Source organism: Grampus griseus (assembly GCF_964374135.1).
Source record: "Grampus griseus genome assembly, chromosome: 6".
Taxonomy (NCBI): Eukaryota; Metazoa; Chordata; class Mammalia; order Artiodactyla; family Delphinidae; genus Grampus; species Grampus griseus.
In genome coordinates, this window is record NC_139000.1 from 106,119,355 (window position 1) to 106,138,244 (window position 18,890).

Sequence of the window (18,890 nt, forward strand, 5' to 3'; positions counted from 1 at the left end):
ACCTCCAAAAACTGCACCCCCCTTGGAGAAGCTTTATAGTAATGGTTCAAAGAAGGTGTGATCAGCTTGTGGACATTCTTCTGATTGGTTGGTGGTGAGGTAATTGGGCGTCGGCATCATCAACCTTCTGCTTCCTACTGGTCAGGGGTCTACATGCTTGTGGGAAGCATACCATCGTTAACTGTTAACTTTTCCTACCTGGAGGGGGTATCTGCAAAACAGCTCATAGATATTGTTGTGTCCATTGATGGGGAACCAGGACCTGCCCCAAGGCGGCACTATTGTTTCTCTTGACTGCTCCTCCCTTTTCTCCCATCCCTTCCCTTCCCTGATTAACAACCGCTTGAATCTGCCCGTTGGAACTCAGGGAAGGTCATGGAGGCTGAATGAAGCCTATTTCCTGTAATCAAAGAAATGGGGGACACAGAAAGGCTTTGTGCCCAGGAGCCCCACGGGGCCCTGCTCAGTGTCAACCCCCCTCAGTCAGAGTAACCCTATGAAATAGGTACTACCACTGGGCCTTGTTTACAGACTGAGGAAACCAAGGCCCAAGGTCACAGGGCTCTGAGGAGGTGGGGCTGTATTCACGCCAAACCAGTCTGGTCTAGATGGAGGTGGACTGAGCCCTTGGGCCACCCTGCCTCTGCACACTGTCCAAGGCAAGGACACTGACCCACAGGTCTGATACCTGGGTTCAGGTATCACTCACTCTTTGAGGAATCTGGTCACACTTGTTCAAATTTTGTGTCCTCCTTGGTCAAAGGAATCTCTAGAGAAAGTTACAGAGTAAAAACCCATGATTTCTCATTTGTACGCATGTAGCGAGAGCACCTCAGCTCTTTATCCTGGATACTGGAAGAGCAATGGAACAGGGGAGGAGGCTCCTCCTTCTCCTCTAGACTGAGGTTCTTCCACGGGGAACATGGAAGCCATCCGTCAATAAGCCACTCAGTCAACACACATTCATTAAGCACCTACAGTGCCCCTAGGTCCGGGCATATCACTATGATCGGGTAGGCAAGGTGAATGTCTCTCTGGAGCTTGCACTGTGGTAGGGAAGCCAGCATTGGACAGGAAATGACAGAGTGACAAATCTCACTGAAGGGAAGCCCAGTGTTCAATGTTGCTAACGTTCTACAATTCCTGTAGCCCTCCAGAAGTCTCTGTGCTTTAAGCTGTTTGCAGTCTGCAGTCATCTCTTCGAGCAAGGTTAACGATGGAAGTGGTTAGCTTGGATTGCTGGGGTGAGCAGGGTAATGGGGACATAAGCAAACCTGTGGACAGTGAAAGGACTGAATAATCTACATAAGAAAGGGCATGTGGTCACGTGGAGAAGAAAAGATGAAGATGGGGCACAGATATCTAACCTGGAGACCAGGGCTTCCTGCCGCCTTTAGAGATAGCTGGTCCCCTGCACTTATCCCACGGACAATACAGGATGACAGGCTTTTTACAATAACATTCAACCAACATTTGATGAGAACAGAGGAAGTGCTGGCACTTGCTAAACAAAGAACAAGATAGACAAGGTCTCTGAGCTACTCACCATCAAAGCTTTGTGTAACGCAAAAACAAAACAAAACAAAAACACGGGCTGCCTTGAGGCCAGCCTCAGCTGCTGTTGCATTCGGAATAAATACAGATCCCAGTCCAGAAACTCTGAGGTGCATCAGAGGTCTTTACTGGAAGTTTTCTTGAAGAGATAACACTGGATTCACATCAAAACTTGCCACAAGGCATCTAGTAGCAGCTCTCTTTCCCAAAATGCACATTTCACAGCAGCTGCTCAAATTCATCCCTCCGCCCTTTCGAATTCCCAGTCTCCCTGGTCTTCATCCCCACTCCTGCCTGTCCCGTGGGCAAAAGACCTTCCCCACCCTCTTCTCCTCCTCCCAAGTATCTCACCCCTCTCTTACGCATTTCACTGGAGATTCTTTCATTTCCTTCAAGTCCACTTTTGCACATGTGTCCCTGGCCAACGTCACAAAAGCCAAATACAGCAATCCAGGTTCCCGGTCTGTCTTCCAGGACTCCTTCTCATCCTCTCTCTGGTTGGGGTATCCACTCCCTCGTTCTTCAGTCCCCAGTCTCTTCTTTCCCCATCCTCTCTTGATCCATAGATGGGGGACTCACTCAGTGTCCTGCCTTCAACCAGGAATACGTCCCACCTCTAGCAACCTGATTTGCATTTCTCTCAGCAGAATCAACCAGCTCTTCCTTGATGATTCCAGCAAGCCCAGTCCCTTGGCTGTAGTTTCTCCAGACAGTAGGTAGGGAGAGTGGAAATCTCATTCATCCATTTTCTGCTAAACCTTTTCGTTTATCTTTACTCCCAACTCCTAAAACTCAACTGACTACACACACTGTCTTACTCACAAAAAGTACTCCACCTTCACTGGACCTGTTTCTGTTATGGGACCCGCATCATTCTCTTTTGGCCAGACCTGAAACCTTAGAGCTGATGTTCTGCACCGGTGCCCAGGGCAAAGACTCAGACTCATGGATGACCTAATAGAGGGCTGTAAAACTCCTTGAAATTGTATACACTCACAAAACTAAAGACCACATATTGGGACCGAGAGGAAATATTTGCAAACACATATGTCAGACAGAGGACTTCTATCCAGAATATATAAAGAATCCTTGCAACTCAACTCAATTTAAAATTGGGCAAAAGATTTAACAGGCACTTTACAAAAGATTTATGAGTGATCAATAGCACATGAAAAGATGTTCAACTTTAGTCATCAGAGGAATGCAAATTAAAACCACAAGGAGATACCACTATGTATTCACTAGAACAGCTAAAATTTCAGGCTGGTAGTACCAAGTGTTGACAAGGATATAGAGAAACTGGATTTCTTATACAAGGCCGATGGAATTGTAAAATGATACAAGAGATATGGGAACGTGTGTATGTGTATAGCTGATTCACTTTGTTATAGAGCAGAAACTAACACACCATTGTAAAGCAATTATATTCCAATAAAGATGTTAAAGAAAAAAGAGGACAGTTTGGTAATTTCTTAAAAAGTTTCACATATACCTACCTTATGACCCAGCCATTCAACTTCTACATATTTATCCAAGAGAAATGAAAGCCCACGTTCACACAGAGACTTTGTTTCGGAATGTTTATAGCAGCCTTATTTGTAATAGCAAAAGCTGGAAACAACCTACATGTTTATCATCAACTACTGAAAGGATAAAAACGGTGTGGTATGTCCATGCAGTGGAGTACTGTTCAGCAATAAAAGGGGCAAACTACGGATGCATGCAACCACAGGGATAAATCCCAAATCATTATGCTGAGTAAAACAAAGACCAAAAAATGTGCATACTGTATGATTCTACTCGTATAAAATTCTAGAAAACGCAAGGTCAATCTATATAGTGGCAGAAAGCAGATCGGTGGTTGTCTGGGGGTCAGAAGTAAGGGAGAAAGTGGATTTTGAGGAGGCCCATGGAACCTTTTGGGAAAGATGGAGATATTCAATATTTTAATTGCAATGACAGCTTCCCAGGTAAAGGCATATGTCATAACTCTCCACAGTTGACGCTTCAGATGTGTACAGCTTGTGTTAAATTAAACCTTAGTAGAGCTGTAAGAAAATATGAGTGCTGGATACCAGTGACTCTTCTGTGTCTAGATTAAGAAATTGCCTTCCACGTGCTATGAAAGCTTGGTTAGAACTCTGGCCTTGATTTCACTGTGTAAGATGGGCGTCTCAGTGGTCCCCAGAGCCAGTGTTGGAGTCCCATAATGAGAGAACCGGAAGCACCCTTAAAATGATGAAAAACCTGACACCCAAAGAGGGAAATGACTTGCCCAAGGTCACCCTACAACTTTGTGGCAAAGTCAGGCTTTGAGCTCAGGCACCCCGATTCGGTCACTGGTCTACAAGCCCTGGGAGGACACCATGGGTCCAGGAGGTCAGCTGTGGTCACAAGCTAAGGGGTCACACAGCCAAAAGCCCAGCACGCGCCAGGCACAGAGAGCCCCGCAGCGAATGAAATGCCCTGTATGGGCGTGAACTCTGCGCCCGGCAGCCTGGTGGTGGTGAGCAGGAAGGGCCGTGGCCTTGGACCCGAGCATTCAGACCGTCTGTGGGGAAGGACAGAGCTTGTGGGTTCTTATTTTAAATTTCTAACATTTTGCAAATCAATACTTTCATAAAACATAATACAATTAAATTACTAGAAAAATGAACCAAAAAATGAACATATAAAATACAAGCTCAAACTTTTATTATTAGATTCAGCCCACATAAAATCACTCGTTAAATTGCTCTGAAGGTTTCTAAGCATTTACTCTCCATTTCTGTACTTATCTCTTCATGGACCAGGAACCAGCAGTGGTCCGTGTTCCACCCTTCGAGAAGTATTTCCCTAAAAGATCCAAACTTTAATTACCAAGAAGTCAGGGCTGGCCTGGCTTTCTAAAGTCTAGGAGGATCCCATTAAAACACGGGTTAGATTGAAATGTGACACGTGAGTCATCGTTTGAATTGAGACTGTACAGACTTATATATTATTCATTGTCTCGGGCAATAAAAACTCACAAAATGCCTAAGTGTCCTCCGGCCCCAGAATAGCTTAATTGGGCTGTGTTGCTCTGGGATGTCAAGCACCTGTTTAATTCTGAGTTCTGCAGTTTTACATCAGAACAGGCCCAGGAAGAGGCATTTTCCATCTTGGGTCCCTGGCTCCTGTCTCTGCTTGAGTGCGTGAAGGGGCCACCCCTCCCCATGGAGATCACCCAGGGGTTCAGATGCTGTGTGAGCAGCGGCCAGCACAGACGAGGAGAGGAAAGGAAGCCTCGTCTGGGGTTGGGAGAGCAGAGCCAGATCCCTGTCACCCACACCAAGGGGGCAGGCCAGGCCGGGGCTCCCCTGTCCTGAGTTGGCCTTGACAGCCGTGGAGGGTCGGATCCAGAATCACCCTGGCCGAGGCTCAGGGGTTAGGCCCCAGGAACAGGGGCACCTACGCCCCAGGTTCCTGGCCTGTGAAATGGGGGTTTGTCACATGGACTGCCTAGGCCAACGCCGGGCCGTGATGATGCAGATGAAGTGATGCAAAGCCAGGCACGGGTAACAGAAGAACCCAGTGCCCGTACCGGGTGAAGCTGAGTGACAAGGCCTCAGGTTGGGGTGGGCCTTAGTGAGTTCTCACTCCTCTCCCCACCCCTCTCTGGCCTGGACTTGAGCCCCCTTGAAGTTCTCTGTATCAGCCCCCAAGCTGTTCAGCTTGAATGCCACAATTGACAGGGAACTCACCACCCAAGGGCAGCCCTTCTCAGCTCCGCACAGCTTTGACCCGGAGAACACAGTCCCAGGCTGAGCTGCATTGGCCTCGCCGTGGCTCTCACCCCAGCACCGGCTGCAGCTCCTGGGGGCCGGCCCGACTGCCGTGTGCACCCTTGCAGACCAGGCTCCTGGCCTCAGTGAGCCTTGGCTTCTGCAAGCTGCACATCCCAGCTCCCTGTCACACCTCCTGTTTATACGTTTACAATTGGCACCATCCTGTCACTCAGAACACACCCCCAGGTGAGGTGCCTCCCCAGGTGAGACCCTCCCCGCTGCTGTTACGGGGTCTCTTTGTAGAGCCTCAGGTGGGCCTTACTCCTGACCTTTTAGAACTGCAGAATGTGTACAGCCTATCTCAGTGCCCCCAGCTGCCTTGCTTTTCTCTTCTCGACACCACAAAGACCCCTCCCTGAGTCCCGGGGGCCCTTGGTCCTTCTCTTCCTCCTACAGACCCCCATTCAGCAGGAGCCCTCCTCATTCGGGGGCCACACTCAAGACTAGAGCCTTAAGCTCCCACCTTCCCAGCTCTTCCCTTTCATCCTGAGCGATTCAGCCCCAAGGCCCTGATGTGACGTGGAGTGCTGCGGTGCCCTCAGTTCAGGGACAGGAGGGCCGCAGGGTCTCAGGGCTGCTTGGGGACAGCGGGGAGGGCGTCCATGGGAAAGGCGGCCGGGCAAGGGGCGTGGGAGCCCACGCGGGGGGTAAGGAGGGTGGTCAGAGCCTGGGTGGGGCAACAGCGTGTCCGTGTGGCAGGGCGGGCGACTCGGGAAGTCCGGGTCCAAGCCAGCTGGCCCTGGCAAGGGGGCCTGGCATCGAGGAACAGTCTGCAAAATGGCTGCACCAAAATCTTCAAAAGTATCAAGGCCGTCTCTTGTCTTTTTCCCTTTTTTCTGGTTAAAATTCTGAATTCTAATGAGACACACTTGTTATTTTTTAATTATGAGTTTACTTATGAGTTCTCTATGATCACTATTGCTTTCTACCATCTTATTCACACTTAATTATAAGTCCAATACCTGGGGGAAAAAAAGTACCAAGGCCGTGATAATCAAAGAAAAACAAAGGAATTGCCCCAGGCTGAAGAAGACCAAAGAGAAGTGACAACTCGGGGCAGCGTGTCATTCTGAATGGATCCTTTCGTTATGAAGGAAGTCATCGGGCCAATTGGTAAAACCTCAGGAGAGTGTCCTTGTTTGTAGAAACACACACTGATAGAAAATCAGGTCAGCAACTTACTCTCAAATGACCAGGAAGGAAAGGGTTTTATTATATAACTGTAATTCCTAATTTTCTGTAAGTTTATAATTGCTTGAAATTTGTTTTTTTAAGAAAAGAGGATTTCAGAGCTGGCACTGAATTAGAGATTACCTGGTCCTCAGCTCTATTTATGAGACAAGAACGAAGTTGCAGAAAGGTTAAAGTGACTTGACCAAAGTCACACAGCTAGTAGATATTGGTTCTTAGACCCAAACCCTCCTTTCAAGTCTTATGGTTGGATCTAGTCTAAGTCCCTCATTTTACAGGTTAAGAAATTGTGGTCCAGGGTCACAAAGAGATTTACCCCAGAATGAGCCGAACAAATTTCAGGTGTCAAGTTAATTGGGACAAATCTGGAGAGTTTCTTAAGTGTCTGAAATTGAACTCTGCGTGTTTTCCTCCTCTGTCCACTTGCACAGAAATTTCTCCTAGGTGTTGGCCTGAAGCCATTCCTCTCAGAAAGGAAGTCCTCTGCCACTTACTCGGGGTTTTAAATTTGTTGCCCGGCAAAGCGGCCATAGTGTACATGAGCAACTATCCCTGCAGGGGCCTCTACAGTTTCTGGGGTTTTCCTCTTAGTCACTGACAGCCTGGGACCTTGCCCTTCCATGTGCCAGCCATCAGCCAACCAGCTGGCCATTCTGAAGAAGCAGAAAAGCATCCAGAAGCCCTCTAAGGGGGGCACAAGCCCGTGGAGAAAGAAGGTGACATGTGTCTGCCAGGGACAAGGGCAGGAGGTGGAATGTTATGAGCTGAATTGTGTCCCCCAAAATTCAGATGTTGAAGTTCTGATCCCCAGTACGTCGGAATGTGACTGCATTTAGAATTAGGGCCTTTAAAGAGGTGATTAAGGTAAAATGTGGTCACTAGGGTGGGCCCTGATCCAATATAACTGGTGTCCTTATAAGAAGAGGGGATGAGGACAGAGAGGGATGACCGTGTGAGGACACAGGGAGGAGACGGCCATCAACAAGCCAGGGAGAGAGGCCTCAGGAGAAACCAACCCTGCCCACACCTTGATCTCAGATGTCCAGCCTCCAGAACTGTAAGAAGATAAATTTCTGTTGCTGAAGCCACCCAGTCGGTGGGACTTTGTTACAGCAGCCTAACAGATTAATACAGCAGGGGTGAGGAACGCCGGAAAATAGACTCTCCTACAGACCACAGGCTCTTTGCACAGCTCCCTTCTGCCCACACGGTAATGTCAACTTCCCTCAACAACCCCATCAGGTGACACTCTCCCCATTTGGACCCTAACTGACAAAAGCAGGGAACGGAATGCTCAGTCTGGAGCCAGAAGTCCCAGCACATCCATTCAGGGGCTGTGTGATCTTGGGCAAGTCATTTAACCTTACTGAGCCCCAGTTTCCTTATATAAAAATAGGATTCATAATTTCTGTTTTTCGTCTTTCATAGAATTGCCAAGATCAAGTATAGAAACTGATAGAAACTATAAACAGATTATAAATGTGAAGATTGCTATTAATGACAGCAATACTGTCGTGTTCATAATTTTAAAAATGTATCTACTGAGCTTCTGTTTCAGTTAGAAAATGCAAACATAATCTCCAGAATTTGCAATCCAGGAGGGAATAAGAGAGTTACACACATACGGCTGTGTAAAAGTTGGCCCAGAATGACATACAGTCCAGAGAACAGAAATAAATGTTCAGAGAAAGGAAATCATCATGGTCTGGTGTGAATCACTGCTGTTTATTCCTTCATCAAACGTTTCTTGGGAGCCTTTGTGTGCCAGCCTGTTCTACCAGGGGGGTAGAACTGTGAACAAGACAGCATGCCCTCAGAAAGCCTAGGTTCTAGTGCGGGGACAGACACAATAAACAACAGTTGTTTCTGAGTATGACAGGTGGAGACAGTGCAGTGAAAGGAAGGAGGGACGGGGGTGAGGGTGGAAAGGCTGCGTCGGTAGAAGGACGGCCGCTTTATGGGGGTGTTTGGGAGGACCTTGCTGACAGCTCACACCTGGAGGGACTGAGGACCAGAACCATGCTGCTACACGGGAAAAGAGCATAGTAGATGCTATCAGGTGCCTTTACAAGTAGAGCTTCAGGGTTTGCAGAATGAATAGGACTCAGGTTTCTGGGGGAAGGCTTTGGAGGTGCAGGAACCCAGCCAACAGGCTTAGTGCGATTGGCCCGGATGGGACTGCAATTCCCAGATACAGCCACCAGGTGGCAGAGTGACTTCAGACAAAAAGTCTACCGAAGAGTCTGGGGAGAAACTTTTTTTCCCCCAAATGAGGAGTGCTGGCACAGGTTCGGGATCCCCGGAAGACCAGGCGAGCAGCAGATACAGCTGACAGATATTCTTGAGGGAGCCTGACCCCATGGGGCTCCGCTCAGGACTGGGGGCTGACGAGGGGCTCCCCTCGCTCTGTGGCTGGCTCACCTTGGGGCCTTCTCTTCCCTCTGCCCTAGCGAGCCGGGAATCTCACCCGACAGCTTACCCAGCGCTAGTCTGCAGAGCCTGGGGCTGCTCCTGAGATGAATGCAGGGTGCTGCGGGAAGCAGAAGCCCTGGTCTGGCGCGGAGCGGAACGCCGCCGCCTGGGGCCGCTCACCGTGCCAGTGTGAGACTTGGATCCGCAGAAAAAAACACGTTTTTCCCCGCCGCGCCCTCCACACAGCCCTCGGGGTCATACCTCCATTCAAAACTTTTATGAATGATCTACCCATGCCAGGCAGGGTGCTGGGGACCCAGGGGTCTGTGAGACAGACCATTCACAGAGCGGGCTGCAAACTATACTGCGAGGGCTGAAGCCAGGCTGCTGCCTGCTTCTGTGAAGTTTTCCTGGCTCACAGCCTCGCGCACAGTGTACATAGTGTCCGTGGCTGCTTTGCGCTATAAAGCAGGGTTGAGTGGCTGCTACAGAGACCGTATGGTCCACGACCCTGAGGCATGTGCTAGCTGGCCCTTTATAGAAAACATGTGCTGACCACCCATCTGGAGGGAGAGACAGGGAAGTGAACAGAGGATTGCATCACTATAAAGGGAGCTGTGATGGAGGCGGGGCCACGATGGAGGCTGAGGCAGGTGAGAGATGAAGTTGAACGGATGAATGGACTGAGGAATGGGTAAAGAAGTTGCAGTATGTATATTCAATGGAATATTACTCAGCCATTAAAAAGAACGAAATAATGCCATTTGCAGCAACATGGATGGACCTGGAGATTATCATACTAAGTGAAATAAGTCAGACAAAGAAAGACAGGTATCATGATATCACTACATGTGGAATCTAAAAAGAAATGATACAAATGAACTTATTTACAAAACATAAACAGACTCACGGACTTAGAGAAAGAACTTACGGTTACCAGAGGAAGTGGCGGGGGAGGGATAGTATGGGACTGACATGTACACACCGCTATATTTAAAACAGATGAACAAGGACCTACTGTAGAGCATAGGGAACTCTGCTCAATATTCTGTAATACCCTAAATGGGAAAAGAATTTGAAAAAGAATAGATACATGTATATGTATACCTGAATCACTCTGCTGTCCCACCTGAAACTAATACAACATTGTTAATCAACTATGCTCCAATATAAAATAAAAATTTTAAAAACATAGGGCAAAGAAAAAAGAGAGTGCTGTGATGGAGGCGGGGCTGTTATGGAGGTGGGGCAAGTGAGAGATGAATTTGAGTGGGAAGCTGGGTCGGGGAGCATCCAGGTGGGCCTTTTAGGGTAGTAGCCATGGGGAGCCACTGAAGGGTCTCTATCGTGTGGAAAGTGGAGGAGGGGACACGAGCAGAGCCAAGGGGCCCAGTAAGAGGCTGTGGTGCTGCTTAGGAGGGAGAAGAGAGAAGAGAGAGGGAGCTGTGGGGATGGAGAAAGAGTCGATGCTGGCGGGATTTCGAGTGCGAGGGCGGGAGAGGCGGGGTCAGGGCTGAGTCTGTGTCCAGCCTGCATCCCCTGACTCTGGGATTGCACAAAGGTTCACCAAGCCATGCCAGATGATGCGGTGGATGAGCCACTTGGATCACCAAGAGAAGCCCCTCCTTCGAAGGTGGGGAAGCAGGGTTGGAGGTTTCGTGGCAACGTTCGGAATGCCGGGCAGGAGTCTCCTGTTGTTCATTTCTGCTCTGAACCCCTTTCTGGTTGAGTGCCTGGTGCGTGGTATCTTCCAGGAGTTTCCTAACGAGTGACATCAGCATGGACCTCTTAGGATGCCCTGCGGGTGAGACCAGGGCTGTGTGAACTCAGGGAGCCTTGAAAACCCAGCACATCCCGGCCCGAGTCCTCTTGCCGAAAGGGAGAGAAAGGCAGAGGCTTTTCCCCCAAGGTGCCCAGGGTGGTGCAGAGGAGCTAACAGACCAGCCCTGGGGGCTGGAGACAAAGGGCTCCACGAGTATGAGGGGTCGCTGAAGCCTCAGTTTTTTTTTTTTTTAAATTCAGGTCTTTTTGCATTCTGTTCCATCATATATCTTTTGTGTCTTGAAGCAGAAGAAATTTTTAAATAACTTACTAACAGTGATGCTCTAAGAAGATGCTTCAGGAGCGTCTTCAGGTTTCTTCTGTAGCTGCTGGTATTTCCGTCTCAGCCAGGTAAGGGTCTGGGGCAGGACGATGAGGATGTGACTGCAGCCTGGAGAGAGAGGCAGCTTTCTGTGCTGATATCACAGCAAAGGTATAAGGAGGGACAGCAAGGTGATGAGCCCAAAAGCTCCCTGACAGCAGGGACACACTTTTTTACCCCTGAGTCCCTTGAAACCCCTGACACATAGCCTTTACACATTGTGACTATGCCTCAGATCGATAAGGAGGATTAAAATAGAATGCCCTGGGCCACGAAGCAGCTGAAACACCGCCAGCTGCTCCCTTCTCTCTGTAATTTCTCTAAACCGCAATTTTCCTACCTGCAAGGTGGAAGTAATGACCCCTTCCTGCCTAGCTGTCAGTCCTGCTGCAATGCAGTAATGCAAAAGCAAGCACTTTAAAAAGTACAAGGCATTTAAGATATCCAAAGAGCACCATTATCCCATAGAGAAACACTATAGTAAAACCCTGCCACGAGGCCATAAGTGGGGCAAGGAGGGGGGAGCTGAGAAATCCAAGCCCCTAAAATGCAAAGCTGGGGTGTGGCAAAATCGATGAATGGATTGGTGAGCCCTGGGTCTGTGGCAAGGTATGGCCTGTCCCAGCACAAGCTCTTGTTTGGCGCCACCTGGTGGCAGATGTCTGCCCTGCCTTAAATATCAAAGATTCTAGGTCCTGGGACTTTTGCGGGGACTTCCAAGACAGATACGGACTCCAGGACTCCCTTAATTGAAGCCAGTTTGTTGGCCTTTATGGAGAAAGGTGGGGTGCAGGGACCTATCCTTTCTGAATCAGGATCACCTGCAGTTTCAGCCCTATCCTCCCAGCCTGCCTATCCATGAGGATGTTTGATGACAGCTGTGCTATATCTAAATCCCTGTTACCCTGAGCTTTGGCATCTTGGTTTTTTTCTGTATTAACCTCTTTGGAAGAAACGCCTTTCCATTTGATACCTGTGTCTTCCACATGATCTATTTCCCAAAGGATGTAATATGTGTGCATTTGTGTGTGTGCACGCACACATTTGTATGGGGTGGAGGGACAGCTTGGGGGAAGGATGTTTGCTCAGTTATCCTGTCTTCCATCACATTCAGATGGCTCTCAGTCAACCAGCTACTTCCACTGAGACTCCCCCCCCCCCCCACCAAATCCCACTGCCATCAGCCAAATTGGACCAGCCTCCCTCCAGGACTGTTTTGAAATTCCCCAACACTGCCACCTTCCCTTACTGTCTTCTTATTTCAGAGCACACGCAGAAGGTCCTGAAACTGGGGACTTCCCTGGTGGTGCAGTGGTTAAGAATCCGCCTGCCAATTCAGGGGACACGGGCTTGATCCCTGGTCCAGGAAGATCCCACATGCTGCGGAACAACTAAGCCCGTGTGCCACAACTGCTGAGCCTGAGCTCTAGAGCCCACGCGCCACAACTACTGAGCCCGCGTGCCACAACTACTGAAGCCCGCGCACCTAGAGCCCGTGCTCTGCAACAAGAGAAGCCACTTAAATGAGAGGCCTGCGCACCGCAACGAAGAGTAGCCCCCCTTCACCGCAACTAGAGAAAGCCTGCGTGCAGCGACGAAGACCCAATGCAGCCAAAACTAATTAATTAATTAAAAACTTAAAAAAAAAACAAAAAAGAAGGTCCTGAAACTGGTGGGCTTTGAGCACCATCCAATCTCCCCTTCCTTCTGGGAGGGCAGTGGAAGGATATCCTTTAAAAGCAGTCTGTGCTCAACAAGCAGTAAAGGTCACGCTTCATGGCTGAAGGTCAAAAGGCACAGGAAGCAATCCTGCACATGGGGCTTCTTACCGAGCTCCTTTGCGTTTGTCGGCTTTCCTCACAAGACAATGACTTTGTGAGGCAGAAACACCCATGGCTTTGAAACGCACGCCTTCACTCACTCCCTCGTCTTGTCATTGAATCAGAGGGAGTGCTAAGTGTCTTGCTCTGTGCTGGCAAACACGACAGACAGTGCCCCGTTACTGTCTTGAGGCAGCTCAGCGTCTGGTGGGGAGGCAGCGTCCGCGGCAGCATCACAGGTCAACGAATGCAGCAGCAGGAGCGCCAGCCACATCAGAGGTGTTACTGGGGCCACGTGTCCCAGAGGACTGAGGACTCGCTTTCCTGTGAGGTGTTTGCCTCGGTAAACAAGAGGGGCTGAAGGGGACAGCCGAGATGATGGAACAGTGTCTCATCCTGCAGTGGCCCAGAGGCTCCCACCTCCTCCTTTTAGGGGGCAAAGCATTGCAGATTGCTTTGTCCTGGGTCAAGTCCCAAACTCTCCTCGCTATAAAGCATTCCCCTTTTCTCTCCTTGTGTTTGATGGGAGCCAACAAACCACTTCCAAAAGCAGAATGTTTGCAAAATCTCCACCTTCCAATGTTCCTGCCCTAAGGGACAGTTAATGAGCAAAGCCATCACACATTTGGATAACAGCCGTGTGGAGCCACTGGGGGGTGAGACACACTGCAGAAAAAGGCTGGAGATTGCTGGGGAAAGGGACTTTCTCCTGTCTTGCAGCAGTCAACCTTAATGTGAATCCTGCAAAGGGAGTTGCTTCACATCTTAGGAGAAAATGTATTGGGAGCTACTGGCCATGAAGAAGCTCACCCTCCTTTTAGTCTCAAGGCTAGGGACCATCTGATTTAAACCAGAGATCCCATTTCTAGCTTAGTGATGCCCTAAAGGTGGAACTTTTGAGAAATCCCTTCTTTAGGGAGAGTGCAATCATGGGAATGTTGATAAGGGCAAAGCCCCACAGTGGCTGGAGCGACTCCAGGGAATGTCTTCCTGCTTGTATCCATGGAGCACTGGCTTGAAAAAGCAAAGCTGTCTTGCCACTTTGCAAGAACCGAGCCCAGGAAGCTAGCGGCCGAGGCCCACGCAGACCGTGCCTGCCATCTGCAAAATCTGTGCTTTTCTTTTTCTTCTACATCGGTTATTTTTCAGGCAGAAAACACATTCCTCGGGTGTAGCTGAAAGTCTTCGAGGGCTTGTTCTGTCCGAATGAATGGAAAAACCAAGTAAAGCCAGTCCACTTTGGTAATCCTCGCGCTCTGTGGCAAAAGTAGCCTCAATCCGTTGTTAAAGGGCTCATTTTTCCTGCCTAATCATGAAATTCAGGCCATTACCAGGACAAGGACCGAGTTACATTGCTGGGGAGAATTAGGTGTCTCCTCGATAGGGACACTGGAGGGTAAATTCCGTGACAAGAGTGGGGCTGGGAATCTGCCTTTATGAACCCAAGAATTAATCACGCTATTTATTAGACTTGTAAGATGTGTGCTGTCAAATCTCACTTAAAATTCCATACGACCCAATGAAGTAGGACCTACTAGTTATCTCCACTTGACAGATGAAGGAAGTGAGACACGCAGGGGTTTGGATCATTTGTCCCAGGGCACACAGGACAAGCAGTGGACTTCCCATCCCCGTCACACCACGAGGTTGCTGAGGGCCCCCAGGAAAATTCGAGCCCCGTGTAGCCAGCCAGGTTGTTCCAAACTGCACATGGCCTCCAACCCTAGGGGCCAAGGCCTCCGGCCCTTGCTGCGTGACCTTGGTCGCATGGCCACCCTCTGACGTGCATGGGGTCTCCTGAAGTCTTCCTGAGAAAGTGACATTGAAAGTGAGATGGGAGGGAGTTCCCTGGTGGTCTAGTAGTTGGGATTCTGGGCTTTCAGTGCCGTGGCCCGGGTTCAGTTCCCGGTCAGGGAACTGAGATCCCACAAGCCACGCAGCTTGGCCAAAAGAAAAGAAAAAAAAAAAAAAAAAAGGTGAGATGGGAGATGGACCTAGAGATTATCATATTAAGTGAAGTAAGTCAGACAGGGAAAGACAAATATCATATGATATCACTTATATGTGGAATCTAAAAAATAATACAAATGAATCTATATACAAAACAGAAACAGACTCACAGACAAACTTATGGTTACCAAAGGGGAAGCTGGCGGCGGGGGGAGGATAAATTAGGAATATGGGATTAACAGATACACACCACTATAATAAAATAGATAAGCAACAAGGATTTACTGCAGACCTCAGGGAACTATATTCAGTATATAGTATAACCTATAGTGGGAAAGAATCTGAAAAAGAATATATATCTATATATAGAGAGAGAGATTGATATATAACTGAATCACGTTGCTGTACACTTGAAATTAACACAACATTGTGAATCAATTTAAGAAAAGAGAGAGAGAGAAAGAAAGTGAGAGGGGAAGGGATGAGAAGGAGAACAAGACGGAAAGAGCATTCCAGGCAAAGGGAACAGGATGGTCCAAGACCTCAGCAGGAGGGAATGTTGCAAACCCAGGGGTCTGACGGAGGGTCAGTGGCTGTGGAGCCAGGGCGCAGGGGCGCATGCGGGTGAGGCAGCTGCAAAGGTGGGCTGGGCAGAGCACGCAGGACCAAGGATGCCGTGGGACAGAGTCTTGCCCTCCCCTTATGGGACCGGGGAAGCCACTTGTGGGGTTAAACAGCCTGTGATGTGATGGAGTTTGCATCTGGGGGCCCCTGTGGGTATATCAGGCAGGCGCTGGGAGCGGAGCTAAGTGCGCGCCTGTGGATCAGTCGGGCGCTGTGATGTGGTCCAGGGAGAGGGCGATGGCCTGGGAGGGTGGGATGGGAGGAGGTGGGAGGAGCTAGTTTGGAGGCCAAACGCATGGGACTTGATGGTGGGCTGGACAGGATTGGTGGGGCAAAGAAGGACGATTGACCCTGGGACGATGAGGGTTTGAACTGCCCGGGTCCACTTCTCGGTGGATGATTTTCAAGAGTAAACGCTACAGCACAACGCAGTCCACGGTTGGTTGAATGGCGGGTACAGAGGATCCTTGGATACCAAGAACAGCATCCCTTGTCGTTCAAGGGTCAACCGTAACCCAGATTTCTGCGGGGAGGAGAAGGCAACTCCTCGAGACAGGGAAGGAGAGTCAGCCGGGCTGCCTCTGACTTCTGCAAACAGATGGGATGCACACACACGGGTGCAGGGTTACCTGGCCAGCCTGTGGCCGCTCCTCAGGACAGCCGGGACTTAACAGACTAACCCCTTCCTACCCTGAGTGACCTCCTGGGTGTTTTAAAGCAAACCCATGCACCGGAAAGGCCCAGGCCACTGCTGATGTCGCCACTGACCGCTTCCATCCGAGGCTCGCAGTCAACCTCCACGACCTCTACGATCTCCTTGCCCCCGCCCGTACCCCCACCACCACCACCACCGCGTGCCCAACAGGAAATAATGCCTGCAAAATACAGGCAGACACGGGGAGCAGAAAAGCTGACATGTTTGGAGAATTCTGGGCTCATCAAATTCTGTTGCAATCTATCTAAAATCCCATCACCCCTGGTTGTCTCAGCCTTGAAAGGAAAGACCAAGAATATGCAGAACCCGTGCTGGGAGATTGGCTCCCCCTGTAGCGATGGGAAACTCATAGGCCCATGTAACAAAGACTTCCATGTTCTGACCTCTTTTAATCCCCATCCCTGTTCAGTTATTTATCCTCATTATTATCCAGTCATTTACAGATGAGGAGACTAAGGTCCAAATGATCCCCCGACACGGCCTCCTGGAGATGTCTTGGTTCTCCTCTCCAACCCCTCACCAGCGAGGCCTCTGCATCCTTCCGGCAACTGCCCTGATGCCCGCTGCCTGCTGATACTGCGGATGGAGGGTCCCCCTGTCTTCCTGGCCTTTCTCTGATCAGCTAGAGCTGCCTCACTCTGTGCCCCTCCCTCTTACCCTCCGGAAGGAGATCTGGTTTCAGGAACCTTCCCAGACTGGCTTGGCCCTTGGCCGTGAATTTCTCTACTTCCCTCACTATGCCAGGGCCAGAGGGATGGGGCCAGCAGGGAGGCGGGAGTGAGCTGTCTCACGGGGCACCTCTGTGGCACAGAGCAGTCCCTACTGACCCTCCTTCCCGGGGGTCTGGCTCCTGGTCCCGTGGGTGCCGACCCCCAGCCCCTCCAAGGCCTGGGCTCTCTGCTCTCCCAGCTGGGGGAGAATGAGACCCGCAGCCCCTCGCTCGGAGCACAATGCGTGTGTGCCGGAGAGACCCCGAGCCTGCAGCCATTGGCCGGCGGTCAGCACCCTGCTCGCTACAGAAAGTCTTGGCAAGGGGGTGGGTGTCTGAAACACTGCACAGGAGGCAGGCCCAGTGTGACACCGGCTCCCTGCGCCAGGCCTTCCGCTGCCCTCGGGGAGGGTGGAGAGAAAGATTTTCAGAGGGAAGAGCACGTTGCTAAGAGGTAGATTCATAATCACGGAAGGTTCCAGGCTGGAGGTATCCTGAAGATTATTTAGTCCAATCTTTATATTTCATAGACGAGGAAACCAAGACCAACAGAGAGAAAAAAACTCATTGAATCTGGGGGGAGGAAGCTGCTGTTGGATGGTCACGTTCTCACAAACCCAATGTTCTGAAGCCACACCTCTGACGCTTGCACACGTGTGCCTCTGCAGGAACCGCCCAGAAGGCCACGTGTTTGGTCTCTCCGTCTAGACTGGACCCGAGAGAAGCCATCAATCCCCGCCCCCCCAAACCGCCCATCCATTCAGTCTTTCTGGAGAAGTCCCATCTTACCCCCAGACCAGAAGATTCTTACCAGATACGCTCAAGTTCAAGACCATCCTACAGACTTTGGACTATTTGGGTGGGGTCTCCAAACTTGGCTCAGACTAACCTCAACACGTACCTGCAGTTTCACGAAGAAAGTAAGAACAGCTGCTCAGGGCCAGCCTCTGGCCCCTCCGACCCCCGGGCGGCCCTACTCATTCTGAGCTCTGCAGACCAACCCAGCTGGCTCTGCCTGACTGGCCACTCTCTTCCCTCCTTCCCCAGCTTTTTGCTGCTATTCATCTTTTTTAGTGTCATCTGAGATGTCACTCCCTTCCTCTGGAGTCATCCCCCAGAACTAGGCGGGTGCATGTCCTCCGAGCCCCCATAACTATACGCACCTCGAAGGTGGCTCCCAGTGCCTCGGTTACTGCCTGTGAACTTGCGTGTGCTGTGGCTCCCAGACCGTCCCCTCCAGAGCCATCATCCTTGCTCCAGCAGCTCCCGGTGGGCAGCAGCAGACACGCGGGTGAAGGAACGCGCAAGTGAGTGCATGAATGCGTGAAGTAGCGTAGGCTAAGGCACAGGGAGGGGGACTTGGAATAAGAGGCGCTTCTCTGGGGTCCATCCAGGCAGGGGAAGAGGCGGGTCCCCCTCACTGGCTGGAATTTCACGCTGCGGCCTTTCCCTGGTGGCCAAACCAAGGAGAAGAGCCTCGTCTCCTAGTGATTAATCACAGGCAACAGCTCCCAAAACGCTGGCAAAGAACCGAAACTAACACCCGGAGAACTAAAAACCTGCCAAGTCCCCTAGCGTACCACAGTGGAAATAGATATTGATCCTTCCTCTATAGCTGGGCAATTTTCAAGGAGAAAAGAGCCCAGACATCGGTCTTAGGAGCATGTATTCATCCCCAGGAGGGCTTTGGGGGACAACAAAGACACAAGGTTCTCCATGAGTGGACCCCAGAACGGGTGAGAGGGCTCAGGTCTGGGGGCTCCTGGCCCTGCCGCCTCCGGAGGGTTTTGGGATTCCTGGGATTCCAACGGCCTAAACACAGAAGGATGGTCAGTCGCAGAACGGGGACCGTGGGGCTCTGGGAGTGAGCCTTGCTGTGCCCAAATGTGTTGATGTTATGGGCTGGAATAGATCAGAAACTCACAACTGTGCGGCGGGTGCCGTGCATTAAATAAGATTCAAGTAA